Genomic DNA, 13,949 nt, shown 5'->3' with positions numbered 1-13,949 from the left:
CAATATAGTGAGAGAAAGTATAGGATTTGGGAAGCATTTATGAGCCTTTATGCTCTGCTAACTCTCCCGCAAATTCATTTTTGCAGGCTCTGATAAAAGCCCTGGTCCCCTCCCTTTCTGTAGAGCTGATTGAACCCTTGCCTAAAACACCATCAGGGCTCCAACAGACAAACAGCGAAGTCCAACCTCGCTTGCCCAAGAGAGCAAACAAAGCAGGCTTGGTTTTGTGCAGCATGGAAGAGTATAGTGAGTCAAGAAAGGCAGCGTTCATTCCTGCAGCTGCCACCATCTGTGCTGGGCCCTCTTTGGCACCCCATAGCTTTGTGTGGTTCAAGCACAGCTCACTGCCTGACTCCATTTTTTCCCCCATGGCAGTTTTAACTGGGCTCACTCCCCAGTCCCTGGTGGGGTGGAAAGCTGCTACTTTTTTGGTTCTAATACTGCAATACAGGAAGCTGAGGCTCCAGGCCAGCTTAGGAGCAGCAGCCACAGTTCCAAAGCAGGGCCAGCAGAACGAGGTCTGATCGCTTCTGCCAATATTGGGAAATGCAGGAGAGAGAGAAACTCCTGCCATTGGCTCAGTTGCACATGTTGGGCCTCTGCAAGGCAAATAAATATGCTTCCTTGAGATGAATATTAAACTGAGAGAAAAAGCCCAAGGGATGCAAGTTGATTATTGAAACTGAGTCTATAGGCATCCAAAAGGAACCAGGGATTGCGTGGTCATAAGAACAGTGGAGTCATGAGCAGGGATGGGTGAGTATGTCAATTTCAGTTTTTCTCAGTTTCTCATTTTTCCAATCTTAAAATCAGTTCATCACATTTCCACATCGGTTTGTGATTTGTTTATTTTTAAGTCCTCATGAAAATTCATCAGCTCCTTAGTGCAAACTTCTTGTGATATACACATTTTAGTATGCAGTTTTGCCTAAAAGTTATGCAGTTTCTCCTAACATCAGCCACACTGCCTTGCCCTGCAACAGTGGGGGCTCGGGGAGTGTGCGTGTGACATTGGCACACCAGCAGCATGCTGACATCACTCAACACATGTTGGGGGGTGCCAACATGGCCAAGTGCAGTCTTGGGGGAGGGGTCAGCCCCTTCATTTATGATTTGTGGGTGCTTAGGCACCTAGGGCCCTGCACAGCCAGTGTCTATGCCTAACATAATGCATTTTTATGTTATATTCACTAATGTATGCACTTACACGAACACGTTACCCTAGTAAATACATTTTTGTACACATGCCATTGCAAAATTCAGAGCAGTGCAAATTTCAAAGGATGACTATGTCACAATTCTCATATTGTTTTGGAAGGTGCAAATTGGGTAAGTTTGCTATTAAATGCAAACTGAATCAAATTTCCCTCCCATCGCTAGTCATGGGTGAAACCAGTTTTATCTTACTTTCTCTGGCACAACCATTCTGCATTTCCCCAGTCTCAAGTTTTTAAGCCTGCATTTTCAGATTTCCAAGAGGAGGGCAGGGAGCCGGTTATTTCTGCTTGGGTCCATTCCCAGCCATCTCCAAAAATATATTATGAATATTACAGTAAGTGAAATTAGAGCTTTTCTATGACCCCATACACTGACCTACAACCAGAGCCCAGCAACTTAGCCTCTTGATTCACTAAATGTGAACGGTTTTGGCCAATCCAGCAGCACAAAGCGTCATTGCCTGAATGAAGAGGAGTCACCATATCTGGCCTCAACATCAAGTACCCAGAGCTCCCAGACTCTCACCTCCTAAATCTTTGGGTGTGATCCTCAGGAGATTCAGCATGCCTTTAACACATGAAACATTTAGTGTAATAGCTTTTGAAAGCCTATATTTGCTGATGTAGACATTTCATTAAGAGCCTGTCACATTTCTAAAATAATAATATCCATGAGCAACAGTCACCTGTCAAGATCTACAAAAGGAAGACCCTGTACAACTCATTTGTTTCAGAGAAAGAGAGACATTGGGTGACAGCTGGAGCCTGGAAAGACAAGCAGATATGTGTCTGCTCAGAAGTAAGTCCAGGTGAGATCAACAGGACTTCCTTTCAGGTAAGTGAGTAGAAGATGTATGTTTGGGTTTTGTGGGGGAAAAGATTATACAGTACAATCTTATGCACCTCTATTCAGTTTAGACTTACTTCTGAGTAGACATGTATAGGAATGTGCTGCTTCATTTTAATTTTGTATATAGTTAAATAGACTCCTATAGAACAAGGAAATAAATGGGCTAAATAAGCAAAAGATGTTTTCAAAGTGTGAACGTCCTCTCCATGAGAATAAATGTGCCTGGGCAATGCCTGTCCCCATTAAAGTGAATGACAAACTTTCCTTTGCCTTCACAGGAGCTAAGATTTCACTTGATGTGACACAAGCAGATTATTTCCAAACAGACTGTCTTTTTGTGTTTTCTAGAAGGCATCAGGGCTTCTTTAAAACCTAAGTGTCTGCCAAGAGCCATCGAGCTTTGAACACATGTTTGGCTTTCTTGAAAACCATTGGCAAACTTCAGCTGCTGTATTTCAGACAGGCCTGGATCTCATTGTTGGGTGGGAAAAAATCCACCCTAATGAAAATAAACAGGTTAAGGCTACAACTCCTTACACGCTTACTTAGGAGCAAGTCTCATTGAACTTAACAAGAATTCCTTCTCAGGTAGACATGCAAAGGATTTTGCTGTCAAAGCCATTCATTGTTTAGCAGCAACACAAAAATCAAATGAAATGAAAGGCTTTGTTTCATAATTGTGTATAGCCTGATCTTGCATGAACTCACCATAGAAGACTTTTTCTGTGCTGCCCTAGAGGGCAGACCTAGGGGCTCGCCCCCAGTTCCACTAGCCCCATGCCTAGAATCCACAGGTCTGAGCAGTTTTCCCCTTCCCTGCTCCTTTCTCAGGGAAAACCCACTCTTTCGTGCTAAATCGGAGCAAATGTCAGTTTGGAGAAAACCTGTAGCTTGAGCACTACAGAATAGTTTTTCCCGGGGGAAAGCAGCACGACAAGAGGAAGTATGGATAAGCCCTGTGTCAAATGGGCTGAAGTAGCAGAAGGGTAGATTTCAACAGAACATCAGGAGAAAAGTCTTGACGGTAAAAGCTGTTTGGCAGAGAAAAAAGACAAAATTTTGGAAAGAATAAAGGAAGGAGAGAAGAAACTGAGGGCGAAACCAAAGTCTCAGGAGATTTTGAAAGAAATAAAGTTATACCAAGTACAATATATGAAAATGATGAATCAGGAAATAGAATGGAAGATTAAACAGATGAGACAAAAGACATTTGAATCGGCAAACAAGTGTGGGAAACTGTTGGCCTGGCAATTGAAAAAAAGACAAAAACTTAATACTATTACGAACCTGGAAGTAGAGGGGAAAAATATACAGAATCCAGTGGAAATCAGAAAGTGTTTCCAGAGGTACTTTAAACAATTATATACACAGGAGAAGCAGAAAGAAATGGACATTGATAAATTTTTGAAAATAAATGGACTACAAAAAATCTCCCAAGAAAACAGATTAATGTTGGATTACAAAATAACGGAACAGGAAGTAGAAGGGGCCATTCAGAATATGCAATTAGGTAAATCTCCAGGACCGGACGGACTGACTTCTAGATATTATAGATCTTTGAAAGAAGGGTTAATAAAACCTTTAAAGGAAGTCTGTAATGAAATATTGGAAGGGAAAAGGGTGCCAGAGTCGTGGAAGGAAGCATACATTACACTCATACCGAAAACAGAGACTGAAAAGATGCAGCTTAAGAACTACCGCCCCATATCACTGCTTAATGTGGATTACAAAATCTTTGCAGACATTTTGGCCAAAAGATTAAAAAAGGTGCTAGCAGAAGAAATTCATAAAGATCAAGCGGGTTTTCTCCCGGGTAGACATTTGTCTGACAATACGAGGAATATAATTAATATTATAGAAAAGCTACAAGTGAAGATTAATACTAAAGCAGTCTTGATTTTTGTGGACATGGAGAAAGCCTTTGACAATATTTCTTGGAGTTTTATGAAGAAGAATTTATTGGGGATGGGGGTTGGTCAAGGTTTTGGAAACGGTATAGGTGCAATTTATTTAGAACAAAAAGCCAAGTTAATTGTAAACAATGTAGTGACGGAAGAATTTAAGATTGAGAAAGGAACACGACAAGGCTGCCCAATCTCTCCATTGCTTTTTATATCAGTCCTGGAAGTTTTGTTAAATATGATTAGAAGGGACCAAATGGTAAAAGGTATACAAGTAGGAGCCAAACAGTACAAATTAAAAGCATTTGCTGATGATTTGGTATTGACTTTACAGGAGCCAGAATCAAGTACTAAAAGAGTATTAGAACTGATTCAAGAATTCGGTCAGGTAGCAGGTTTTAAGTTGAATAAGATGAAAACAAAAGTTTTGGAGAAAAATCTAACTGAGATTGAGAGAGATACGTTTCAGAAGGAGACAGGATTGACACTGGTTAAGAAAGTGAAATATTTAGGGGTAAACATGACTGCTAAGAATGTGAATTTATTTAAGGATAATTATGAAAAATGTTGGACTGAAGTGAAAAAGGATTTAGAAATATGGTCAAATTTGAAGTTATCGCTTTTAGGCCGAATTGCTGTGATAAAAATGAATGTATTGCCAAGAATGTTGTTTCTGTTTCAAACACTGCAAATTGTGGATAAAATGGATTGTTTTAAGAAGTGGCAGAGAGATATCTCTAGATTCGTCTGGCAGGGCAAGAAGCCTCGTATAAAATTTAAGATATTAACAGATGCAAAAGAAAGAGGTGGATTTGCCCTGCCAGACTTAAAACTTTATTATGAATCAGCCGCTTTTTGCTGGCTGAAAGAATGGCTGCTTCTTGAAAACACTGATGTGTTGGATTTGGAAGGTTTCAATAATGTATTTGGTTGGCATGCATATTTGTGGTATGATAAGGTCAAAGCACATAAAGCGTTCAAAAGCCATATTGTCAGAAAAGCACTGTTTAATGTTTGGTTAAGATACAAGGATCTGCTTGAAAATAAAACCCCAAGGTGGCTGTCACCAATGGAAGTGAAAGCTCAGAAAAAACTCAATATGGAGGCTAAATGGCCGAAATATTGGGAAATTTTGGAACAAGAGGGAGACAGACTAAAATTGCAGAGTTTTGAAAAATTAAAAAATAGAGTGCGAGATTGGCTCCATTATTATCAAATAATGGAGGCATATAATTTGGACAAAAAAATTGGCTTCCAGGTGGAAAAATCCAAATTGGAAACAGAACTGTTAGATTCTAAAGTTAAGAATTTGTCAAGAATGTATAACTTGCTGTTGAAATGGAATACTCAAGATGAAACGGTGAAATCTGCTATGATTAAATGGGCACAAGATGTTGGACATAATATTATTATGGCTGACTGGGAACAGTTATGGACCACTGGTATGAAATTTACGGCATGTAATGCCTTAAAAGAGAATTTAATGAAAATGATCTATAGGTGGTACATAACACCAGTCAAGCTTGCAAAAATTTATCATTTGCCTGATAATAAATGCTGGAAATGTAAGGAGACAGAAGGTACTTTCTTTCACCTTTGGTGGACATGACCAAAGATTAAGGCATTCTGGGAGATGATCTATAATGAAATGAAGAAGGTATTTAAATATACCTTCCTGAAGAAACCAGAGGCCTTCCTCCTGGGCATGGTTGGCCAATTGGTGCCAAAGAAAGACAGAACGTTTTTTATGTATGCCACAACAGCAGCAAGAATACTTACTGCAAAGTACTGGAAGACGCAAGACCTACCCACCAGGGAAGAATGGCAGATGAAACTGATGGACTACATGGAAATGGCGGAAATGACTGGTAGAATCCGAGACCAGGGAGAAGAGTCAATGGAAGAAGACTGGAAAAAAATTTAAAGTATACTTTAAAAAATACTGTAAAATTAATGAATGCTAGAAAGATGTTGGAATGGATTTACATGGTCTTAGCAGAAAGGTTATAAAGAATTAAGTAAAAATGGACTGTTAATGGGTTAAAGTGTAAAATTCAAGGTTAAATTGTGTTAAGATAAATTAAGGAACAAAATTTGAGAAAGAGGGAAAGGACTTGCTGGAACAATTATGAAATAGAATACAAAAAGGGAGGCGTGAGGAAGTCAAGGAAATAAGTAAATGAAAGATAATGATATGAAAATACTGGATGTTAATGTTTTTCTTTTTCTTTTCTTTTTTTCTTTTTTCGCTTTAGTGTTGTATTTTATTTTATTTTTGAAGTAGTGTAATCTTTTTTATTATTACTGTCTGTTTTTCTTTTTTCTGTAATTGTTAAACTTCAATAAATATCTTATAAAAAAAGCTGTTTGGCAGTGACCTTGGTTGTGCAAACGGCTTTAAAATGCAGCTAAGCTGTTCTTTTTCTCAGTTTGGATCAAAGCTGGTTTTGGGGAGGGACACATCAAAACGCAGTATTTCATTAGAAACAACAGGATAGATACAAGATAGCTATTGATTGGGACTAACTTCATGCATATACCATTTACCACAACAGAGTGCACTCGATGGTGTGGGGTTAGGGATTTTCTACATCAGACAGGTGGTGAACATGATGTCCTCGTCATGTTCAAAGAAGAAGAGGAGTTTAGATTTGATATCCCGCTTTATCACTACCGAAGGAGTCTCAAAGCGGCTAACATTCTCCTTTCCCTTCCTCCCCCACAACAAACATTCTGTGAGGTGAGTGATGCTGAGAGACTTCAAAGAAGTGTGACTAGCCCAAGGTCACCCAGCAGCTGCATGTGGAGGAGCAGAGACGCGAACCCAGTTCACCAGATTACGAGACCACCACTCTTAACCACTACACCACACTGGCTCACTTAAAGAACCTTTCAGCAGAGAGAGAGAACATCAAATACAGTGGTACCTTGGTTCTCAAATGTAATCTGTTCTGGAAGTCCGTTCGACTCCCGAAACCATTCAAAAACCAAGACGCGGCTTCTGATTGGCTGCAGGAGCTTCCTTCACTCAAGAGGAAGCCGCGTCGGACATTTGGCTTCCAAAAAAAGTTCAAAAACCAGAACATTTACTTCCAGGTTTTCAGCGTTTGAGAACCAAGGTACAATTGTAATGTAGCTGTTCTCCAGAAGTATTGGCAGGGCATTGAGTATTTCCTAAAATCAACAGAGCACTGAGTTCAAAAATGGAAGAAAGGAACTTAGAAGCAAGCTGGCAACCAATGTAAGAATCCCCAATGGCTGAGTGGGGGACCTTTGCTGAAACTATTCCTTGTCTCGTGATTAAGAAGGAAAAGGGCATCCCAAAGGGAAGGGCGAGAGTGTGTGGGAGAGAAACCGTTTCTTGCCTTCTGATTAAGGAAGGAAAATACATCCCAAAGGGGTGCATGTAAGAGAGGGAAAGATGCCACAACCTGTATGTTGAGCATGCATCGTGATTTGTTTGCACAAAGTTTGTGGGGAGGTAAAGTTTGTAACCCCAACTGCTTACTGAGCATTTGTCTGCAGGGAAGTTATACAATGACATAAGCACTGAAGAGGAGTTCTGCTGGATCAGACCAAAGGCCCATCTAATCCAGCATTCTGTTCTCACAGTGGCTAGCCAGACCACCAGCTGGTTGAGTGGTTGGTCAAGTAATGGTTATCCTACATTTTCCAGCACATTTCCACATCACTTTCCTTACTGCAAGGGTGCGTGTGGAGAGAGGGGGAAGGGGGGGAGTATTTTGCACCTGAGCACTAAACCCACTTTAATTGTGCAACCTGAATCTACTGGTATATGTTTGAACCCCACCTGCAAAAGAACAATTGTCTTGGAGGGAAAGGGACTGTTGGGGGTTTTATGTCTCCTATTATGAAGTAGCCATTTAATGTTGGGTTTTGAGCCAGAGAGCTTTTGCTTGCTCATTAGAAGCTCTCCCTTTCCTAGGAAATACTAGTACTCTTCTCTGTATACTGCATGGCCAACCAATCAGAAACAAGGTCCTTGCTTTTATTGGTCAAAATGGATCTAATTCTACTGAAGTACAAATGGTCTTATATTACACTAGTCTCGGCAAAAAGAAGGGGGTGGGGACCTTCTCTGAGTTGGGATCCAATCTCAGGCCTTGTTTTAGACACTGTTTTCTGGATCAGATTATAGATAGATCCAGAGGGGTTATAAAGCAGAGTTGGAGTCAAGGGATGAGTCCAACTGGTTCTTGTGCTGGTCCAGGGGGGGAGGTTACCGTGGGGCGAGGTCCAGGACCTGAGTCGAGGGTCGGCAGACAGTCCTCCACGGGCGAAGCGGGGTCCACAGCGAGGAGCCGGGCAAGGACAGGAACTCTGGTGGAACCGGACTGGGTGCTGGCCGAAACAGCTCTTCAACGACGTTGCTCCCGCAACCTGGGACCGGGCTGACTGGCCTTTATCTTCTCTGAGGCCAGGAGCGGTCCCGGCCCCCAGGAGACCTGCCTCTTCTGGCCTTAAGGCGAGCACTCCTCCTGGGAGAAACCAGTTCCCTCCGCCTCTCTGCCCTGAGCCTCTGCAGTTCAGGAGAGGCTGAAGGGTTACTGGACCCAGGGGGAGACTCACCTGTAGGCACTGAGTCCTCAACCACCTCCGGAGCTAGAGTGGATTCACCTGGTGCCTGCTCCTGAGGATCCGGCACAGGTGCAGGCGCCTCAGAATCAAGGCCCTGCCCCAGTTCAGCCGGCCCTGGAGGCGGGGACTCCTGTGCAGGCTGGGATTCCTCTGGTTCAGCCTCTGAATCGGATTCCCAGGCCAACACAGTTCTTTTCCCTGGTATCTCTGCGAGTGAGTCCTTCCCATAAGGAGGTGCACACGATGTACCATGCCTATTGCTTTTCCGAGGTTTCATAAAGATGTTGTTCTGGCACATCATGATAGGGAAAGGTGAAATGTGTCCAGCACAAGCCAGGGTAATCCATTCCAGACATATGTGTAATGCGGGGGGGGGGAAAACAGGTGCAAACAATTGAGCCAGCTGTCAGTAAGCTCCAGTGATTGCTTTTGATAGCTTAATCGTTAGTTGATCCATGTGCAACATTGGCAACATCACTGCCATAGTTGACTGCCTCCTACACATCTGTAAACCTTTTCTAGGTGCTTCTTGACATGAGTGGGAGTCCGCAAAGCCCTGACATCATAGCAGGCTAAATTAGACATGATTGCTGCCATTTCTGTTTTCCTGCTACAGAACACGGAAAGCTGACAAATGTCAATAACTGCTAATAACTCACTAGCCACTACTGTTTGCCACATGCCACGCAAGACATGTGCTCCAGCAAGCATCCATCATAACTCGGTTAGCTTGAGAATCTCTGTGTGGATAAAGAAATCGTTATCCAGCCTTTCCATCTATTGCTGATGGAACTTACCTCTGAATCAACATGCATTGATTGTGCTGTAAGAAGCTTAGTCCTGTCCGTTACATTTTCACTTATGCAGCAGCAAGTGGCAACCATTCCATCTCATAGAGTGCATAAGTTCATAAATCGCAAGACTCAGATCCATTTCACTCAGTCAGCTCCACCCCCAGCTGTATAATTCATATAACACTTTTTTAAAAAATGTAACACCGCTCTCCATTCTAGAAATCAATAGCCAGGTTCTAACAAACTATGAAGGGATGCGGGTGGCACTGTGGGTTAAACCACAGAGCCTAGGACTTGCCGATCAGAAGGTTGGTGGTTCGAATCTCCGCGATGGAGTGAGCTCCTGTTGCTCGGTCCCTGCTCCTGCCAACCTAGCAGTTCAAAAGCAAGTAGATAAATAGGTACCGCTCCGGTGGGAAGGTAAACGGTGTTTCCGTGTGCTGCTCTGGTTTGCCAGAAGCAGCTTAGTCATGCTGGCCACATGACCCGGAAGCTGTACGCCGGCTCCCTCTGCCAATAAAGCGAGATGAGCACCGCAACCCCAGAGTCAGCCACGACTGGACCTAATGGTCAGGGGTCCCTTTACCTTTACCTAACAAACTATGAACTAGTTCTGTATACACCCAACCACTAATTTCTCCCAAGACTTCAGTTTTTCTGCCTCTTTTTCAGGGTGCTTTAGACATTCTTTATCTTTTCAATGGGTGCAGGATTGAACTTAATATGTCATTGTGAAGCAGCTGTGGGTGGTGCATGTTCTTTTGTTCCCATTAAACACTCTGCAGCCTCCCCTGCTGCCTATGTCTCCTGATCTAAAAAAAACCCAAAAACCCTGTGGGAGGAATTGCCTCATTTTAAATGAAGTGTGAGAAGTTGAAAAGGTGACTACTGAGCATCTGATGTGCTCCCTGACTTTGTTTTTAAGATAAGGTTTCATTTTACCATTAAAAAAAAAAAAAGCTTTCTGCACTGATTTCTTTGAAAAATAAAAATGCTTCTCTCTTGAACATAATGAACAATGGCCGGGCACACAATAGGCAGTGTGGTTTCCCTCTGCACATCCATAAAAGCCCAGCTGAGGATGTCATGGGGTTTTCAGGAAGTGAAGGCACCCAGAGAGGCTGCAGGATGCAGATTTGAAGACTGAAAGAAAAGAGGCACACAAACATCGCTAGGCCACCTCAGAAGTCAGCTAAGTGCAGCAAAATAACCTCCACCCTTTCCACAATAATTTCTCCAATTTTTTCTCTCCCTTTTGATCATGTTCAAATGTAATTACTGCTCTTGGTAATTGATGAAGAAATAATAGGGGGAAATGCAGGAGAACTTCTGCCAAATACTGTGAGCTGTTGGGTTTGTATTTCACAGAGAGGAACCATCCATGCCTCGTGGCAGATCACGGGGGAACTGATGGGAATTTCAAAAGCAGCTTGCTAAGGTGAGACATGGTAGTCTACTCTTTTTGCATGGGTGTGCAGGTAATAAAGACATGGCATGAACTGCAGGCAGGTTTGGAATTCTGCATCATCACCAGGCAGCAATTTCTACATTTTATTCCGTGCGTATTGAGGTGTGGCCGTCTCTCACAGACATAATTCCATGCCTAGAAAAAGTGTGCATTGGTTCTAAAAGTGGCTGATAATCATGGTCTGGCTGGGACCGCTCAGCTTCTTCCTCCTAGAATTTGCTCCATCAGTGGCCATTCCACCTGGTTTTCTGTAAATTGAACAGAGCAAGGAACACAGGAATCTGCCTTAAACTGAGTCAGAACACTGGTCCATCTATCTCAGTATCATCTGAACTGCCTGGTAGCAGTGCTGCAGGGATTCAGACAAGTCTCTTCCAGCTATACCTGAAGATGCTAGGGCCTAAACCTTCCAGGACCTAAACTTTCTGCATGCACAGCAGATTTGCAATGATCCTCAAGTGCCTCCCCTCCCCTCTTTTCTTCCTATAAGCCATTATAACACAAGAAGATCCTGGTGGATTAGGCCAAAGGCCCAGCTAGTTTAACATTCTCTTCTCAAGATGCCTCTGAGAAGCTTGCGAACTAGACACGAGCGAAACAGTACTCTCCCAACTTCACAAGTGTCCCAGAAAAACCATTCCATTTTTTATCGTGAGAGAACAGCGGCCATATTGGTTGCCACATTCTCATGCAATTTGTGGGTATGATTTCTCCCAGGGGAAGCGCTTTTGGGGGGCTGTGATCTCACACAGTGCCTCAAAACACACATTTTGGGGCATATGTCTGAAAAGGCGCTTTTAGGGAGGGACCGTGGTGTGAAATCAACTTGGTGCTCTCGTGATTAAAAAAAAGTAAGCTGGCATCCAGGAAGATGGCGTCTCAAATTTTGGCTTCAAGGTGTTAGGGGGTATGAACTTGTTTCCCCAGAAACTGGTACTCAGAGGCATAATACTTCTGACATTGGAGGTAATTATTATTATTATTATTATTATTATTATTATTATTATTATTAATACTCTGCCCTCCCCAGCCAAGGCCGGGCTCAGGGAGGCTAACAAGCAATAATAAAAACAAGTTGAATGAATACAACTTAAAAACAAGATTAAAATACAACAATTAAAATATTGAAACATTAAAATATTAAAATGCAGCCTCATCACAGGAGGAGAAAGGAAAAAGAAAAAAGAAAGAGGGGGAGGGAATGAAATTGGCTCCAAGCCAAAGGCCAGGTGGAACAACTCTGTCTTATAGGTGCTGCGGAAAGAAATCAGATCCTGCAGGGCCCTGGTCTCCTGAGGCAGAGCGTTCCACCAGGCCGGAGCCAGAGTTGAAAAGGCCCTGGCTCTGGTTGAAGCCAATCTAACTTCCTTAGGGCCCGGGACCACTAGGGCAGTGGCGTAGCGTGGGTTGTCAGCACCCGGGGCAAGGCAAGTAATTTGCGCCCCCTAACCCGTGGATTTGCGCACCCTAACCCTAACCCCCAGATGTTGCGCCCGGTGCGGCCGGGCCCCCCTGCACCCCCCACGCTACGCCACTGCACTAGGGTGTTGCTATTTATGGACCTTGAGGCTCTCCGTGGGGCATACTGGGAGAGGCAGTCCCATAGGTACTAGGGTCCTAGGTAGAACATAGCCAGAATCATGAGTAGCCCATGAAAGTTTTTTCCTTCGTGCGTTTGTCTAATCCTCTTTTAAAGTCATCCAAGTTGGGGGCCATCTCATCACTCTGCTATTGGACCTGTCTAGTCTAGTCTAATTTTAATTTTGGGTGCAGTGAAGGTGGCTTTTCAATGCCTGATAACAACCATAAGTGATAAAGTTAATAAGTCTTCATTTTTGTCTCTTTTTTTACTCCTTACTTCTTTCGGCATTTAGCATTTCACAGAATCTTCTGTTGACCTCTCGGTTCAGAATCGTTCTTAACACAGTAGCAGCTGTCCCTGCCGAAGAAATCATGGATTCAGTTAAATTCCCTCCAAGCATCTCGAGGCCTTTAGGCATGTGCTATAAATTTAAAAGTTCTAATTATAGCCATGAGCAGCAAGAATTACAGTCATGAAAAGCGGCAACAAATGGAAGAATTGCTCAGCAACTGAAAGAGATCGATTTTGCCTTCCCCTCCTCTTGAGGATCTCTGAGGGTACATCTGCCACCCTGACAAAGCACACCCTCCCGCAGTCACCCAGCAGCTCAACTTATAAACCTACCAAACCTGAGAAGGGACAGGTCTTTGATACATAGCCTCTATTTGCCACAGTTATCTGTCTTGTGAAAAAAGTAAACACAAGAGGACATCAAGACGCCCTGCATATTTCTGGTTAGAATTATTCACAGTTAAAACTTTAAGAAAGAATGGGAAAGATTTATAATTTATTTAGGAGACCACTGTAAGCAGATGAAAACATTAGCAGGATTCTAGTAACACTTGTTGTGTAACAAATACTATGGAAAATATGGAGAGATATAAATATGGAAGATGAAATAATATGCAGTTGAAAACGCTGACAATATGTCCCATGGAGGGGACGGTGGGAAGTCTGGAGAATCAGAGAAATCTCTAAATATGGATATATATTTGGTATTGTTATAAATTTGCACTTGTAAGATCAAATAAAAATTATTTGGGAGGGGGGAATTATTCACAGTGAAATACTAGGTTTTCTGTCAAGGCACTTCAAAAAATATTAATATTGTTATTATTTAGACAGAAAGATGAAATAAGCCCAAACTGTAATGTTTCTAATTTGGTTCCGTTTGAAACTTTAGCAGAAGGCCAGCTCAGTGCCAGCTTTGATTCCACTGCTATGATCCAAAATGGTTATTATAAGTCCGAGTAGCACATCACGGTCAGGGGAAAAGGCAATGTGGTTTGCAGCGACCAGAAAGGTTAATCTAAATTATCCCGGAGATTAGCTCTGAGACAGTGCGCGGTTCCACAAACATCACCGCTGGTGTCCTGAGCAGTGATCTGATACTCTTTGCTTTTGTTAGCATTTGCAGGGAGACTAATCCAGAAAACTCGGGCGAGGTGAAGACATAATTTTATAGGTGAAGTTGTCAGTCTCCTTGGGTGAGTTATGGGGCTTGACTGACAGTGGAACAGTAGCGTGGAAGTTACAGG

The 13,949-nt window shown here is 42.6% G+C and overlaps 1 long non-coding RNA gene across 1 annotated transcript; it reads left to right on the top strand.

Annotated features, from left to right (window-relative positions):
* The first annotated feature begins 1,965 nt into the window (after positions 1-1,965).
* LOC310766864 lies at positions 1,966-13,166 on the top strand. Its single transcript, XR_014550476.1, has 3 exons — positions 1,966-2,052; positions 10,730-10,799; positions 12,704-13,166. It is a non-coding gene; the product is annotated as an uncharacterized lncRNA (long non-coding RNA).
* The last annotated feature ends 783 nt before the right edge of the window (positions 13,167-13,949 follow it).

Source organism: Podarcis filfolensis, assembly GCF_964270895.1.
Source record: "Podarcis filfolensis genome assembly, chromosome: 7".
Taxonomy (NCBI): Eukaryota; Metazoa; Chordata; class Lepidosauria; order Squamata; family Lacertidae; genus Podarcis; species Podarcis filfolensis.
The sequence above is the reverse complement of the archived record's forward strand: the minus strand, read 5'-3'. Positions and strand labels throughout refer to the sequence as shown.